This window comes from Ursus americanus, chromosome 3 (assembly GCF_024610735.1).
Source record: "Ursus americanus isolate L20-20 chromosome 3, mUrsAme1.1.p, whole genome shotgun sequence".
Classification (NCBI taxonomy): Eukaryota; Metazoa; Chordata; class Mammalia; order Carnivora; family Ursidae; genus Ursus; species Ursus americanus.
This window is the reverse complement of record NC_142129.1, coordinates 49,914,302-49,928,314: the sequence shown is the minus strand read 5'-3', so window position 1 is coordinate 49,928,314 and position 14,013 is coordinate 49,914,302. Positions and strand designations below refer to the sequence as shown.

At 42.0% G+C, this 14,013-nt stretch overlaps 1 long non-coding RNA gene across 4 annotated transcripts in view; it reads left to right on the top strand.

The window, feature by feature from the left end:
- Nucleotides 1-14,013, top strand: part of LOC123789166 (uncharacterized) — a 248,153-nt gene that overhangs the window by 132,401 nt on the left and 101,739 nt on the right. For 2 of the 4 annotated variants that reach the window (XR_015723933.1, XR_006778698.2), the window contains exons 6-8: nt 1,136-2,619; nt 4,780-5,018; nt 6,599-6,845. This is a non-coding gene — a long non-coding RNA (uncharacterized LOC123789166). Of the gene's footprint in view, nt 1-629; nt 725-1,135; nt 2,620-4,779; nt 5,019-6,598; nt 6,846-14,013 lie in introns of all 4 variants that reach the window. The other 2 variants (XR_015723932.1, XR_006778697.2) reach the window with 2 other exon arrangements.

Genomic DNA, 14,013 nt, shown 5'->3' with positions numbered 1-14,013 from the left:
TTTTTATTATGTTAAGTCCCTGAGATTTGAGAGGTTGTTTGTTACTTCAGCATAGCCTAACATATCTTGACTAAAGCAACCCCCAAACTTTAAGCCCTATTTTTTCCTAAAATGCTCCCAGCATCACAGCTATAATTCATATCATTGCTTCTCAAATAGCCTTTGCTTCTTTAAACCTCAGCAAGTTTCTTGGAATTTGGGTAGAAAGAAAATACAAGTATTTTGTGGATGCTTACCATTTGCTAGGTATTGGGTTAGGCTCTGAAGTTGGATAGACAAAAGACAAAAACAACATTACAGGGCCTCATTCAATGTTACACCTCTCCAAGACTGAGTTCTGATATCTTCACTCGGCCCCCAAATTCTCTGCCTGTACTGAATGTTGAGGAAGGGCAAGAGATTGTCTTTTTTCCTTTGCTTCTCCTTTGCAAGTATCCATCCTTGAGGCTATAGGGCATCTCTGCCATATCAGGTTATTTTTCCCTCCCAGAAGATCCACTGGAGACTCCTGTAGAGAAGACCCCTTATTGCACCCCCTCACATTAGGTGACCCTCACGAGCGTCCTCAGTACAGATATAAAATTTCAGTGTCACAGTAGTTTGTTGTTGTTGTTCATTCTCTTGTATAGATGCCAAGAAGGATGGATCACAAGATTGTGAATCTATGGGTTTTGCCCTAGCATTATGTACAAGGCAGAAGGACCTGGTTATTTAAAATGGGAAAGTAAGTAATTAGTAAAATGATGTTTAGCTTTATTTTCCACTAAAAAGACAAAATACTTGGATAAAGAAAGAGACTATTTGACAGAGGAAGGATGAGGTTGATTAAAAAAAATAAAAAGTAGTCCCAGCAATGATACTTTATTTCAATCATCACAAATTTGCATTCCCAATTTAGCTTCAGAGCCCTGAAACATTTCTCCTTCCAAAGCTTTTTGGGTTTTTCATCTGCTACTAAACAACATGTTGCTGGATAATTGGAGTCATATTTGGGGTGTTTTCAAGGATCTCTGTGTATCGATTAGATGATATTTGGGGCCAGGCAAGAGGGTGGTTCAGCAGAACTTCAGATTATATTTGCCTGTTTTAAAATGTAAAAAGGGTTGTCTTTTTTTTTTTTTTTCTTTTTAACCAGAGGTGACTACTGAGCCCAGAAGGAATCAGAGGAGCCTCAACAGCTGGATGCTATAAATGCCTCAGTATTGGAACTCATCTTTCAATCATTTCACTAATCATACATAGAATATTCAGGAAAAGGATGTTTGCCATGGACCCATCATCTGTTTCCCAGCTCTGCAGTATCTGACAGTGAGTGAGATCGGCTCGCTTTAGTGCTAAATATGTTGGATGGAGATAATTAATTCTCAATCTGTGTAAGTAAATCAGTTTCCCCTCTTTCCCCAGCTTTAATCAGGCTCCCACGCGTGGGCAGGACCTCGCACATGCTCCCTGCTCCCTGGTATGCTGTCAAATCCCGTATTTGCCAGAAGAAATCTACTTTACAGGTTTTAGATGGGATTTAAAAAACAGTGTTTTTACTGAACAGTAATAAGATTCTACTAACCCCTTGATTTACAGACTAAATGCGACGGATGTGGCTAATTTGGCATTGATAATACTGCAAAATGCAACAAAATTCTATTTTTAAGATCGTGCCAGTTGAAAACCTTTCTTCCATGTAAACAATTCAGAAGTCCCTCATTGAAAAAGAAACCCTGTTTCCTGATTATGCTGAAGTTGGCACAAAATAGTTCAGTAATGAATTGGAAGCATTGCATTTTCTTTTCTCCGTGTTAAATTTTAAAAAAAATTTTTAGAAGCTTAGCAATGATAGCAAGACTAACTTTATTTTTGTAATTCTCTGAGTATTGAGTTCAAGAACCTAATAGCCAGCACAGACTGGCCACGCAACAAAGATCTGTTGAGCTAAAATCTTTAAAGGTTTTTTCAATTGAAATGTCTGTTTTATCTTTAGCCCGACTTTTATCTGTTTGGAATGTTCCTCTGGCAATAGTACTATATTCTGACACATATTTCTTTTTTTTAAGTACTAAATTACATTGCCCTTGGAGTTTTAGACTTTGAATATGCCCCATGTGGGACATTTCAAATGGTAGATGGAACTCTGATGCCACTGAAAATTTTGAACTATGTGAAAGAAAAATTTGTTTATCTTACTAATTTCTGTCCAACCATAATATTTTTTTATCAGTGCTGAGATGATAAATCCAACTGAAGTAAATAAATTGTTTGGTTGGTTTTGTGTGTGTGTGACTGCCTTTATTTTTCTTATACTCATTCTGAAATCCTTCTGTTGTTAAAAGGAAAGAACATTCAGATATACCCTTTTAATTAAAATTTTGATAAAGATGTATGAAAAGAAAGGACATAGAAAAAAGGAAACGAAGAGGAGAGGACGTGAAAGATGCTTTGAGAAGACACAGCAAAGATCTTGACTTGGAGCCTTCTATTCACTGTAGGGTCCAGACCTCTGGGCACATTCGTTGAACTGTTAGGACCCGTAGGCCTCACTGAGGCTTTTCACGTGGTCGCTAAGCAGCCTTTGGAGAAACAATCCATTGCTAGGATTCTGAACCCTTGGACCGTTCTGAAGGCCAGGTGAGGGGGATAATGGAATTTGGGAGAGGGGAGGCCTGAAGGGCATGTTGAGAGAGATCCCGTCCTAAGGAAAGATGGGGACTAAAGAGACTTTAAGCAGGCCTTGGAGTGGGAAGGTGCCATGGTCTGAATGTTTGTGTCCCCTCAGATTGCATATGTTGAGATCCTACCCCCAAGATGATGGTCTTAGGAGGTGGGGCCTTTGGGAGGTGATTTGGTCCCTTATAAGAGAGATGACGCCCCCCCCCCCCCCCCCGCCAAAGCTCCCTAGTCCCTTCTGCCATGTGAGGACACATCTGTGAACCAAAAAGAGGGCCCTCTCCAGAACCCCAGAATCCCCAGAACTATAAAAAGTAAATTTCTATTACTTATAAGCCACCCAGTTCATGGAATTTTGGTTACATCAGCCTGACAGACTAAAACAGATGGGGACTTCTAATCCAAGTTAATCCCTGTGGCTTGAATCTATACCCAGCCTCACCTTCAGAGTCTGAGTCTAGGAGAAAAAAGTTGGAGGTGAAAACGTGAAGATTTGCTTCTCCAAACTGGGAATGGCAGTTGTGTGCAGGTTGTGACTGCTTTAGGACACTCAGATGAGGAGGGTCCAGGTTCCCCCACATTCTATTACTCATGATGTGACCTCGGCACTGAACACTGAAAGAGTGGACACTGTGTCCAGCAGAGCAGTGACAGGTCAGCTGGTGGCATAGCATGGAGGGACCAGCCAAGTCCAGTGGCCACAGGCAGAGAAGATGGCCACTCCTGTGGGATGGAAGGAGGGGTGGTGAGGTCCAGCAGAGTCCCACGGTCACCAGGGCCATAGACACGTGAGGGACATCTTCTAGGATACCCAGATGTAGTGGGAAGTGCGAGGGTGGTTCCTCAAGGGACTAGAGGTGCCACAAGAGAGGGTGGAGGTGCTAGGTTGGTAAATGTAGGTATAGATATGAACGTGGCCCCCAGTTGTCCTGCAGAAGTGTCTGCTGCCCGAACACTCGGGATAGAGAGAGAAAAAGGGATCTGAAGGTGATGTCCTTATCAATTGAAGTAGAAAATTTTTGTTTAAAAAATTAGGAAAACCAATGGAAAGAATTGAAGAACACACATGTATTCGGCACCCACATGTGCCAGTCTCTCTGTTGGGTGCTTTCTAGGGCTGCCTTACCAGTCACAACTTGCTCTAAGAAAGGACATTGCTAGGTCCATTTTGTATGAGATTAAACAAATGCTCAAAGTATTTAAAAATAATGTTTCTAAAACCACAGAGCAAGTATCGTGTGGTGAAAACTTTAATTTCAATTCATGTCTTTTCCACTCAAAATTGGATCATGATTTATCCTTTATCCTTTCCATGATTTCTGAGAGAAAACCTTGCAAAAAAAAAAAAAAGCAAAATAATAACAGTTAATAAATCTAGGTGAAGGGTATACAAGAGTTCATTGTACTATTCTTATAATTTTTGAGTACTTTTTTTTTTCTTAAATAAAAAGGAAAAAATAAAAGTCATGCAAAACCAAACTTTGGAAAGTGGAGGGAATCAAATGTCTCACCTGTAGTGTTCACCAAGAGATTGTCCACCCCTTGGCCTCCCTTTTCTAGGAATTGCTCCTCCCCTTCCCACAACTTCATTCTTAACAACCACCTTTAATCCACAGAGTGCTGAGTGATCCCTGTATTACTTTCCTTGGGCTACTGTAATGTAGTATCACAAATTTGGTAGGCCTAAAACAACAGAAACCCAAGGTGTCCCATGGGGCCATGCTCCCTCCAAAGGCTCTTTTCTCTTCTACCTTCTGGTGGTTACCAGCATCCCTGGTGTTCCTTGGCTTATGGCAACATACCTCCAGTCTCTGCTTCCATCTTCACATCTTCTCTGTGTCTCCTGTCCCCTTCTTATAAAGATACCAGTCATTGAATTTAGGGCTCACTCATGAACTCATCTCAACTTGATAACATCTGCAAAGACCCTATTTCCAGGTGAGGTCACACCACAGATTCTGGGTGGACATGAATTTGGGGTGATGCTACTCAACTCAGTCTAGTCCCCTCAGGATCTCCACCTCCTGGTGGACAAACCCTGTGTAATTCCCTCTCCTTGAATGTAGGCGGCATCTGCAAGAATGATGGGATAGTCATTTCTGTGATTACATTACATTATAGAAGACTCCATCACAGCAGACTGGAGAGAGATTCACCTGTTGGCTTTGAGCAAGGACACGAGGGTGGTCTCAAGGAGATGAGAGCAGCCCCCAGCTGACAGCCAACAAGAAAACAGGCCCTCAGTCCTACGGCCACAGGAATTGAACGTTGCCAGCAACCTGAGTGCAAGCTTGAAACTGATTTTCCCTGAGAGCCTGCAGACAAGAATTCAGACTGGCCAACACCTTGATTTCAGCCTGGTGAGACCCTGAGTAGAAGACCCAGTAAAGCCATACCCAGATCTTTGACCCAATGAGCATTCTTTCAAGCTGCTATGTTTGTGGTAACTTTTTGCATGGCAGTAGAAAACTGATATACCATCTCAGTAACTTCATTCCCTGTAAATTGGTCTACAAATGAATCACATTACAGGGACCTCCCTCGGAGATGTGGAATTTGGAAGAGAGACACGAGTCCCATTTGGAGCTACTCTGAATGATTCCTGGCTTCATTGTGACTTGGCTGTTATTGTGTACCCAGTATCCTCCCCCAACAATTTGCTTTTTTTTTTCCCTTTAGGAAGCCAGAGTTGGTTTCTGCTTTTTGTAACCGAAGGAACCATAACTAATACAAAAGTGTAGAATGTAACTATTGTTGAAAGCACTATTAAGTCCTATATGATAGAGTGAGTCTAAAAAAACAAAAGCTACAATTTTTTAAAAAGATTTTATTTATTTATTTGACAGAGAGACAGCGAAAGAGGGAACGCAAGCAGGGGGAATGGGAGAAAGAGAAGCAGGCTTCCCACTGAGCAGGGAGCCCGATGCGAGGCTTGATCCCAGGACCCTGGGATCATGACCTGAGCCGAAGGCAGACCCTTAATGATTGAGCCACCCAGGCACCCCAAAAGCTACAATTTTTAAAGAAAGTTTTCAATTTAAAAAAATTAGTACTAAGATGTGGAGGTGATAATGGAGTATTTTACTATATGCTAATTACCAGACTATACACTATACCTATAGAAGTTTATTTAATTTTTACAAAGACCATATTCAATCCATGTTAATCTTTTTTTTAAAAAAAGATTTATGTATTTGAGACAGAGAGAGGGCACATACACAAAGTGGGGAGGGGCGAAGGGAGAAGGAAAGAGAGTCTCAAGCACACTCTGCATGGAATGTGAAGCCCGGCATGGGATTTGATCCCACAACCCTGAGAACACAATCTTAACCAAAACCCAAGAGTCGGTGCTCAACCGACTGAGCCACCCAGGCGCCCCCATCAGTTTTATTCTTAATCTCACTTCTCATTTGCAGATTTCAGAAGTGGGGATTTTAGAGCTGGGATATTAACCTCGGTCCATCTGATTTTAGAGCCTGCTTTAATCATCACTAAGCAATACTGCATCAAACAAAATAATCAGTGCTCCACGTTGGCCCTAAGCCATAACCCTAAGCTTAAGAGTCTCTGATTCCACCAAATGAAACAATGAGGAGTAAAAATTTATCTTGTAAATAATGAAATAAAATCTGGGTGACATTTTAGAAATTATTTACTAACGATGTCAAGAAATACAAAAGCTATTTGTGCTGGGAATTGATAGGACTGACCTGACTCTACCTGGTTGCCAGGTACCTCTCAGCACCCCTCCCACCAGAGGGGATACAATTGCTCCTCCATCTGTGGTCACTCAGCCCCTGCCTCCAGGGCCATGCTTCTCAGCTGGGACGGCTCATTAGATCCACCTGGGAGCTCTTAAATACTGTGAGGCTCTGCCTGTACCACGGGCCAGTGACGTCGGAGTCTCCAGGTGGGACTCAGGCTTTGGTATTTTTTACAGCCTTCCAGGTGATTCCACTCTGCAGCCACAGTTGAGAACACGGTTCTAGGATCTCCGCAGACCTTGGGAGGAAGGGCTGAAAGGAATCCCTGCCCAGCAGCTTGCCCCTGAGTCTGCGACAGGACAGAGGATCTCCATGGGGAGGGTCTGGCTCAGTTCAAGCCTGTCTGAGGACCCATCCCTGCCTTCCTGACAGCAAACTGGACGGCGCCTGGCCAGCTGCCTGTGTTTGCGTGCGGATCCTCAGGTGAGAGAAGTGGGTTTTTTCCGAGTAGGATCTTCATGCTACTGTTGGCTTTATGGGATGATTATACAGTCAAAGAAATCTAAAGTGATATTCTTGGGTGCTTTTCGTCCAGTGGCACTTGACGCAAAGCCTTCAGGAAGTGATTTTGCCTCTTCATCCTTCAAACTCAAGCTTTACTGCAAAAGGGCCAGTTATATGTCTGTTTCTCTTGACCACAGGCTTCTGCGGACTGATGATACTTTTTGTTGTGTTCCACTAAATATTCTTAAATGTATTAGAATTACTGAAACACACACATACACACAAAGTCACACGGCTGGCTGTCCTCTCATTCAGCAGGGGCCCGGGCAGAAAGCTGCCACACCTCTGTTTTTGTCTGCAGACCCACACTCTGTCTGCTACATCATTTCTAACTGCAGACACCCTCTGGGTTCCTGGAGTCTGAGTTTGTTTTAATAACTTGCCTTATACTCTAATTCCTACTACTTTGGGGTTTCACCTGTCTTGACATGTCTCCCTGAACCAGAGTTCTACTTGCAACTTATCAAATTGCCTTGAGCCTGCAATTCACAGTGTCTCCTGAAGCCATCGCCCCTTCCTGCATCACCCTCTGCTGTGCTTTGCACACTGACCACACCCTCCTGTCGGTGGCCATTAGCTGCCAGGCTGGATTGGTTTCCTCCCTGGCCTGGCCACTGTGCTAGGTTGCTCCCAGCTCTGTCCCACGCTGTCAGTTCCTCTCTCCGTCACCCCATGGCACTTAGTGGAGTCCTCTCGTGACCAAGCAGGAGCACTCACTAAAGGTAAATCGGTCACCGGCTTTTAGATATTAATATATTTCACCCCCAAAATAGCAGTGTTTGACATGCCTTTTAGAATGTGTATGTAATTTACGGTGCTTACTCCCAACAGATCAATAAGAGGACATCTATATTTTATTATTAAATACATGTGCACTCATTCAATAAATATTTTATGTGCCAGGCAAGATTCTCGGGGTGTGGGATTCAAGACAGCCCAGGTTCCTGTTCCATGGGACCTACATTCTAGTTAGATGAGACACACATTAAGCAAATAAAGAAAAAACTGTTGAAAAATGTTGAGTACTAGGAAGCAGATATGACAGGGTCAAGTGAGGGACTTCAAATTGGGGAGTTATGAAGGTAATTAATGAAGAAGTAGTATGTGAGCTAAGGTGTAAATGATGGAGAGGTCTGGGGGAAAGAGCTCCAGACGGAAGGATGAGCTAGGATGAAGGCCTGTGGTGGGAACAGGCCCACATCATGGGCGACCCTGTAAGAAGCCTGTAGAAGTGGGCGTGGTGGGGGAGGGGTATGTAGTGAAGTCAGAGGGGTCGGCAGGGTAAGATCAGGGAGAACCATGATACCTACGTAAGGAGTACAGATAGTATTCTATGAGTTTGGAAAGCTATTGACAGGCCTTAGGTAAAGGCTGGAAGTGATGTGATTTACTTTTGTAAAACATCCCTTGGACTGCCAGGAAGAGAATAGATTATGAAGGGTGGGAGTGCAAATGGGAAGACCTGTTGAGAAGGAAAACGTATCCAAACAGATCCATTTTCCTTGGCCTGGACTAATGAGTTGCAATTCAGATAAAATTAAAAATATCTTTTGGGATAGAGTTGATACCAGGAGGCATGAAGGAAATTAAAGAAGCAAGAACAACCTGCATATCGGAAGGTAAATAAATGGTTAATAGTAGCACCTTTAACCGAGATGATGAAAACTAGAACACATTTGGCAGAAAAAAAAGCAAGAGATCTGTAGACAGGTGACATTTAAGATGCCTATTAGGCACCAATCACTAAATAATCTCTTCCACATTCAGTGTACAGGCAATTTACAGCAGCAAATTTTAAAAAGCATAGCATCCTCGTCCTTTATAAGCTCTAAATCCTATTCAGGATGGAAAACGGTATACTCTGGCCCATTAAGGTTCTTCTCACATTTTTGCTCATATAAATGATGTGATAGACATCTGTGAGCATAAATTTTTATGTTGTCAATACTATTCTTACTATTTTCTACAAATTGGTAAAAAAACAAAACAAAAAAACAACTGACAGCCATTCTGTATTCAAGGCACACATGTAACCTAGTGCCCATGTAACTACAGAGTCTGTCAGTGGTAAAGTGAACAGAAGGAGCTGGGGAGGCATCTGTGGGGGGAGCCAAATGCCAGTCCTCTCACATTGCATCCTGGCTGCTGAGGACCGTGCATGGGGGGAATTTCTGCTGATGTCCTGCTTTGCTTCTCCACCTCTCACCCCTGACGTGACCCTGGGAATACGGCACCCTGACACATGAGCCCTTCCCACTCTTCCTCAGGGTAGCCCAGCCTCCAACTATAAGGTATTGGCTAAAATAGTGTTCACGTCAAAGCAGTTTTGAATTTAAACAACTGTGGAAAGTAAATTATTGCTATGTTTTTCTGAATTATTATGATAGAAAATTTGGAAGTTGTAGGAAAGAAAATAAGCATCATTCATGACATCCTTGGGCCCAAAGAGAGACACCCTTGACCTTTTGATGTGCTTTCTTCAAATAAATCTGTGTGGGGGGGGTATACATATATATACATATTTGTCTTTCAGAAAATTGGAAGTTTCTGCTTTTTTCACTTAAAACATATGCATTTTTCCATATCATCACTTTTCTGAAACATGATTGTTAATGACTGCGATCATATGAATGTCCATACTTTTTAACCCTCCTCTATTGACAGAATTAAGATTCCCTCTCACATTTTTGCTCACAGAAATAATGCCATGATAAACACCCTTAAACATAAATCTTTGTCTACATAGTTGATTCATTTAAAAATTTTAGTTTTCTTGATTCCTAGAAATTAAATAACTAGGTCAAAAGGTAAGAATTTTTTTTTTAAAGGTTGTATTTATTCATTTGAGAGAGAGAGCAAGAGCATGAGCAGGTGGGAGAGGCAGAGGAGAGAAGCAGGCTCCCCCCTGAGCAAGGAGCCCCATGCGGGCTCATCCCAGGACCCCGAGATCATGACCTGAGCCGAAGGCAGATGCTTAACTGACTGAGACACCCAGGTGCCCCAGAAGATAAGAATTTTAAGGCAAATTCCCTGCCACCACGGTTGTGCTAGTAATGATGACAAAAGCTGTTTGAAAGTGTCTGTGTCCCCACAGCCATTATGTGAGTAGACATAAGATTTTGTCAATTTGGAAAAAAATAAAAATGGCATTTTGTTTATTTAATTTAAAGTTTTTGTGGCTATCTTCTTTTCTAATTCTTTCTGTATTGGGTCTGCAGGTGTGCAATTGATGTCTGTTTCTGAAATTATTTTTTATTGAAGGATAGTTGACATACAATATTTTATTAGTTTTAGATGTACAATGTAGTGATTCAGTATTTATATACATTGCAAAATGGTCGCCACAATAAGTCTAGTCACCATCTGTCACCATCCAGAGTTGTTACAGTGTTACTATGTTCTCTATGCGGTACTTTACATCCCCATGTCTTATTTATTTTATAACCTCAAGACTGCACCTATTTATCCCCTCCAGCTCTTTCTTCCCTCCTCTATCCCTCCCCTCTGGCAACCACCAGATCGTTCTCTGTAGCCATGAGTCTGTTTAAAGTTGTTTTGTTTTGTTAAATTACTGTCCAAATAAGCAAATCCATTGAGTCTGAACACCATTTATCTATCTATCTATCTATCTGTCTATCTATCTATCTATCTAGAGTGGGAGCCAGGGGAAGGGCAGAGGGAGAGAGAGAATCTCAGGCAGACTCCCTGCTGAGCGTGGAGCCCGATGCAGGGCTCCATCTCAGGACCCTGAGATCATGACCTGAGCCAAAATCCAGAGCTGGATGCTCTACCACCTGAGCCACCCAGGTGTCCCTGAACACCTTTTAGAAGTCCTTTGGCCACTATCATGAATTACCCTGTTGATAATTTGCCCATTATTATTTTAGGAAAGTTTATTATCGATTTATGAAGGCCCTTTATATAGAAATAAATGAGATACTTGGAAAGTGATATCATTGGAAATATTTTCCTAGTTTGTCCCTTACCTTTTAATTTTCAATTTTGTTTTTTAAGTCCTACTTTTTGTGGAAATATTATATCAAAGTTAATAGGTATTTGGGCAACAGATCTGAGATCAAATCCTGGCTCTGCCTCTTACTAGCTGTGTCCTTTCAAATTGTTTAACTTCTCTAAGGCTCAATCTCCCTACATTTTAAATTACTGTAATAATTCTAACGTGATAAATTTGTGGTACCGAGTGAGCATACTAATAATGATGTTAATCATGACATTTGTGTCAGATACTGTGTACTCTTAACGTGGATCCTCTGGTTTAAATCTCACAGCAGCCGCCTTAGGAAGTCTCTGCTATCCGGGCATGTTACTCGTGATAGAAAATGCAAACACAGCCTCCAAGGAGTCCTGTAGTAAAAAAACCTGGTACACTCGGTTTATCCAAGCGTCTGCCAAACTTACTTAATCACAGAAATTCTTTTTCAGGTAGTACCACTAACACTTCACAATACTGACATTTCAAAGACAAACTTCTTTTTATTTATTTTTTATTTTTTTAAAAGATTTTATTTTTTAAAAGATTGTATTTATTTATTTGAGAGAGAGAGAAAGAGTAGGAGCAGAGAGGGGGTGCAGAGGGAGAGGGAAAAGCAGACTCCCTGCTGAGCAGGGGGCCCAACTCAGGGTTCCATTCCAGGACCCTGGGATCATGACCTGAGCCAAAGGCAGACACTTAACTGACTGAGCCACCCAGGCGCCCAGGAAACATTTTTTTTTAATTTTATTTTAGGGAAACTGGGTGGCTCAGTCAGTTAAGTGTCTGCCTTCGGCTCAGGTCATGATCCCAGGGTCCTGGGATCAAGTCCAGCACTGGGCTCCTTGCTCAGCAGGGAGCCTGCCTCTCTATCTGCCTGCCACTCCCCCTGCTTGTGCTCTCTAGCTCTCTCTCTCTCTCTGATAGATAAATAAATTAAATTTTATTTTGAGATTATTGCAGATACCCAGGCAGCTGTAAGAAATAACACAGAAAGAGCCCATGTGCCCTTTACCCAGTTTCCCCAACGGCAACATCTTGCAAAACCACAGGACAAGGTCACAACCGGGACAAAGAAACTGATGCGGCCAAGACACAGAACATTTTCCTCACGGCCGGCCAGTATCCATCTGTGACCTTCCACAGCTACCAGGCTTCTCTTTCACCCACCCCTTTGTCAGGCCAAACTGTTTTCCAGAGTGGCTGTACCATTTGCATTCCCACTAGCAACAATGAGTGATCCAGTCTCTTCCAGCATTACCAGCATTTGGTGGTGTCACTACTTGTTTCTTTTAGACATCCCAGTGGGTACATACCCATGTTTCATTGTGGTTTCTGTTGACATTTCCTCATGGCAAATGATGTTGAACATCTTTTCATGTGCTTTTTTGCCATCTGAATATCTTCTTCAGTGACGTGTCTCTTCATGTCTTTTGCCCACATCCTAATTGGATTTTTCAAACTGAAACATCAAGTTCTTTGTACTCGATAGTAGTTTTTTTGTCGGATATGTGGCTTACATATCCGACAAAAGGGAAGCTTGCTCCCTCTCTGCAACATGCTGTCAACAGGGCCATTCATAGCACAGGAGTATTTAATTTTTGACAAAGTCCAACTTACCAACAGCACTTTTTCTAGATCCGGGATTCTAGGTGGTAGTTCTTTTCTTTCAGCATTTAAGAGAGAATGCCGCTTTCTTTTGGCCTCTGTTATTTCTGAGAAGAAATCTACTGTTACTTTAACCGTGTTTTCCCGATACAGAAGATATTATTTTTCTCTAATTTCAAGATTATTTTCTTTGTAGTTGCCCATGGTGTAACTAGGGTGTGTCTCAGCGTGGATTTCCTTTGGGTTTATCCTTTGGAGGGATTGCTCATTTTTTGAATCTATAGACTTATGTCCCTTGACAGATTTGGAAGTTTGCAGCCATTATTTCTTGAGTACTTTATCAGCCCCACTGTGATATTATGTATTTATAATAAATATATATTTCCCTTCCACATTGCCTTTCCTGGCACTGAGTTCCTAAAACCCTTGGAATTTCCTAAGTGATGATAGTGATAAATGTGTCTTTGTTATGTTAATTAAGTGACTTTTGGAAAGGCCCAGGTCACCTGAGGATGGGGCCTGGTTGCCAGTGGAGTCAACCATGTGATTAGAGAGTTGGAACTTTCAGTACCCCCAAATCCCCACCTCCTGGGAGGGGAGAGGAGCTAGAGATTGAATTCAGTGGCCAATAATTTAATCTATCATGTCTATGTACTGAAACCTCCAGAAAAACACAAAAAGACTGGGTTCAGAGAGCTTTCTGGATGGACACATGAAGATGGGGGAGAGAGTGGCCCATTCAGAAAACATGGGAGCTCTGTGCCCTTTCCCACATACCTTGCCCTATGCATCTTTTTCATCTGTCTCTTCCTGAGTTATATCCTATTATAATGAACTGGTGACCCAGTAAATAAAATGGTTCTCTGAATTCTGTGAGCTGTTCTAGCAAATTAATTGAACCCAAGGAGAAGGTCATGGGAATCGACAATCTATAGCCATAGGTTCGCCAGGAGCACAGTTACAACATGGACTTACGATTGGCATCTGAAGTGGAGTTGGGGGACGGTCTTGTGAGACTGAGCCTTCAACCTGAGGTATTCGACGCTGTCTACCTGGAGATAGTTGAATTGCTGGACTTATAGCTGGTACAGGAGAATGTCTTGGTGGTGTGGGGAAAAAGCCCACACTTCGGAATCAATGTCAGAAGTGTACCACCCTCTTTCTTTTCTCCTTCAGAAACGCCGATGATACAAATGTTTTTCTTTTGTTAGAGTCTTACAGGTCCCTGAGAGTCTGTTCATTATTTTTCAGTCTGTTTTCTCTTTACCGTTGAGACTGAATAATTTCTACTGTTCTAGTTTTCACTTCACTGATTCTTTTCTTTGTTCCCTGCAGTCTGCTGTGGAGCCCTTCCACTGAGTTTTCTATTTTAGTTAATGTTCAGCAATAAAATTTCCATTTGGTTCTTCTTTATATCTTCTTTTTTGTTTTTTTTGGGGGGGTGGGGGCTTGCAGGGGCTTTCAGTTTTTTTTTTTTAATTTGTTTCCACC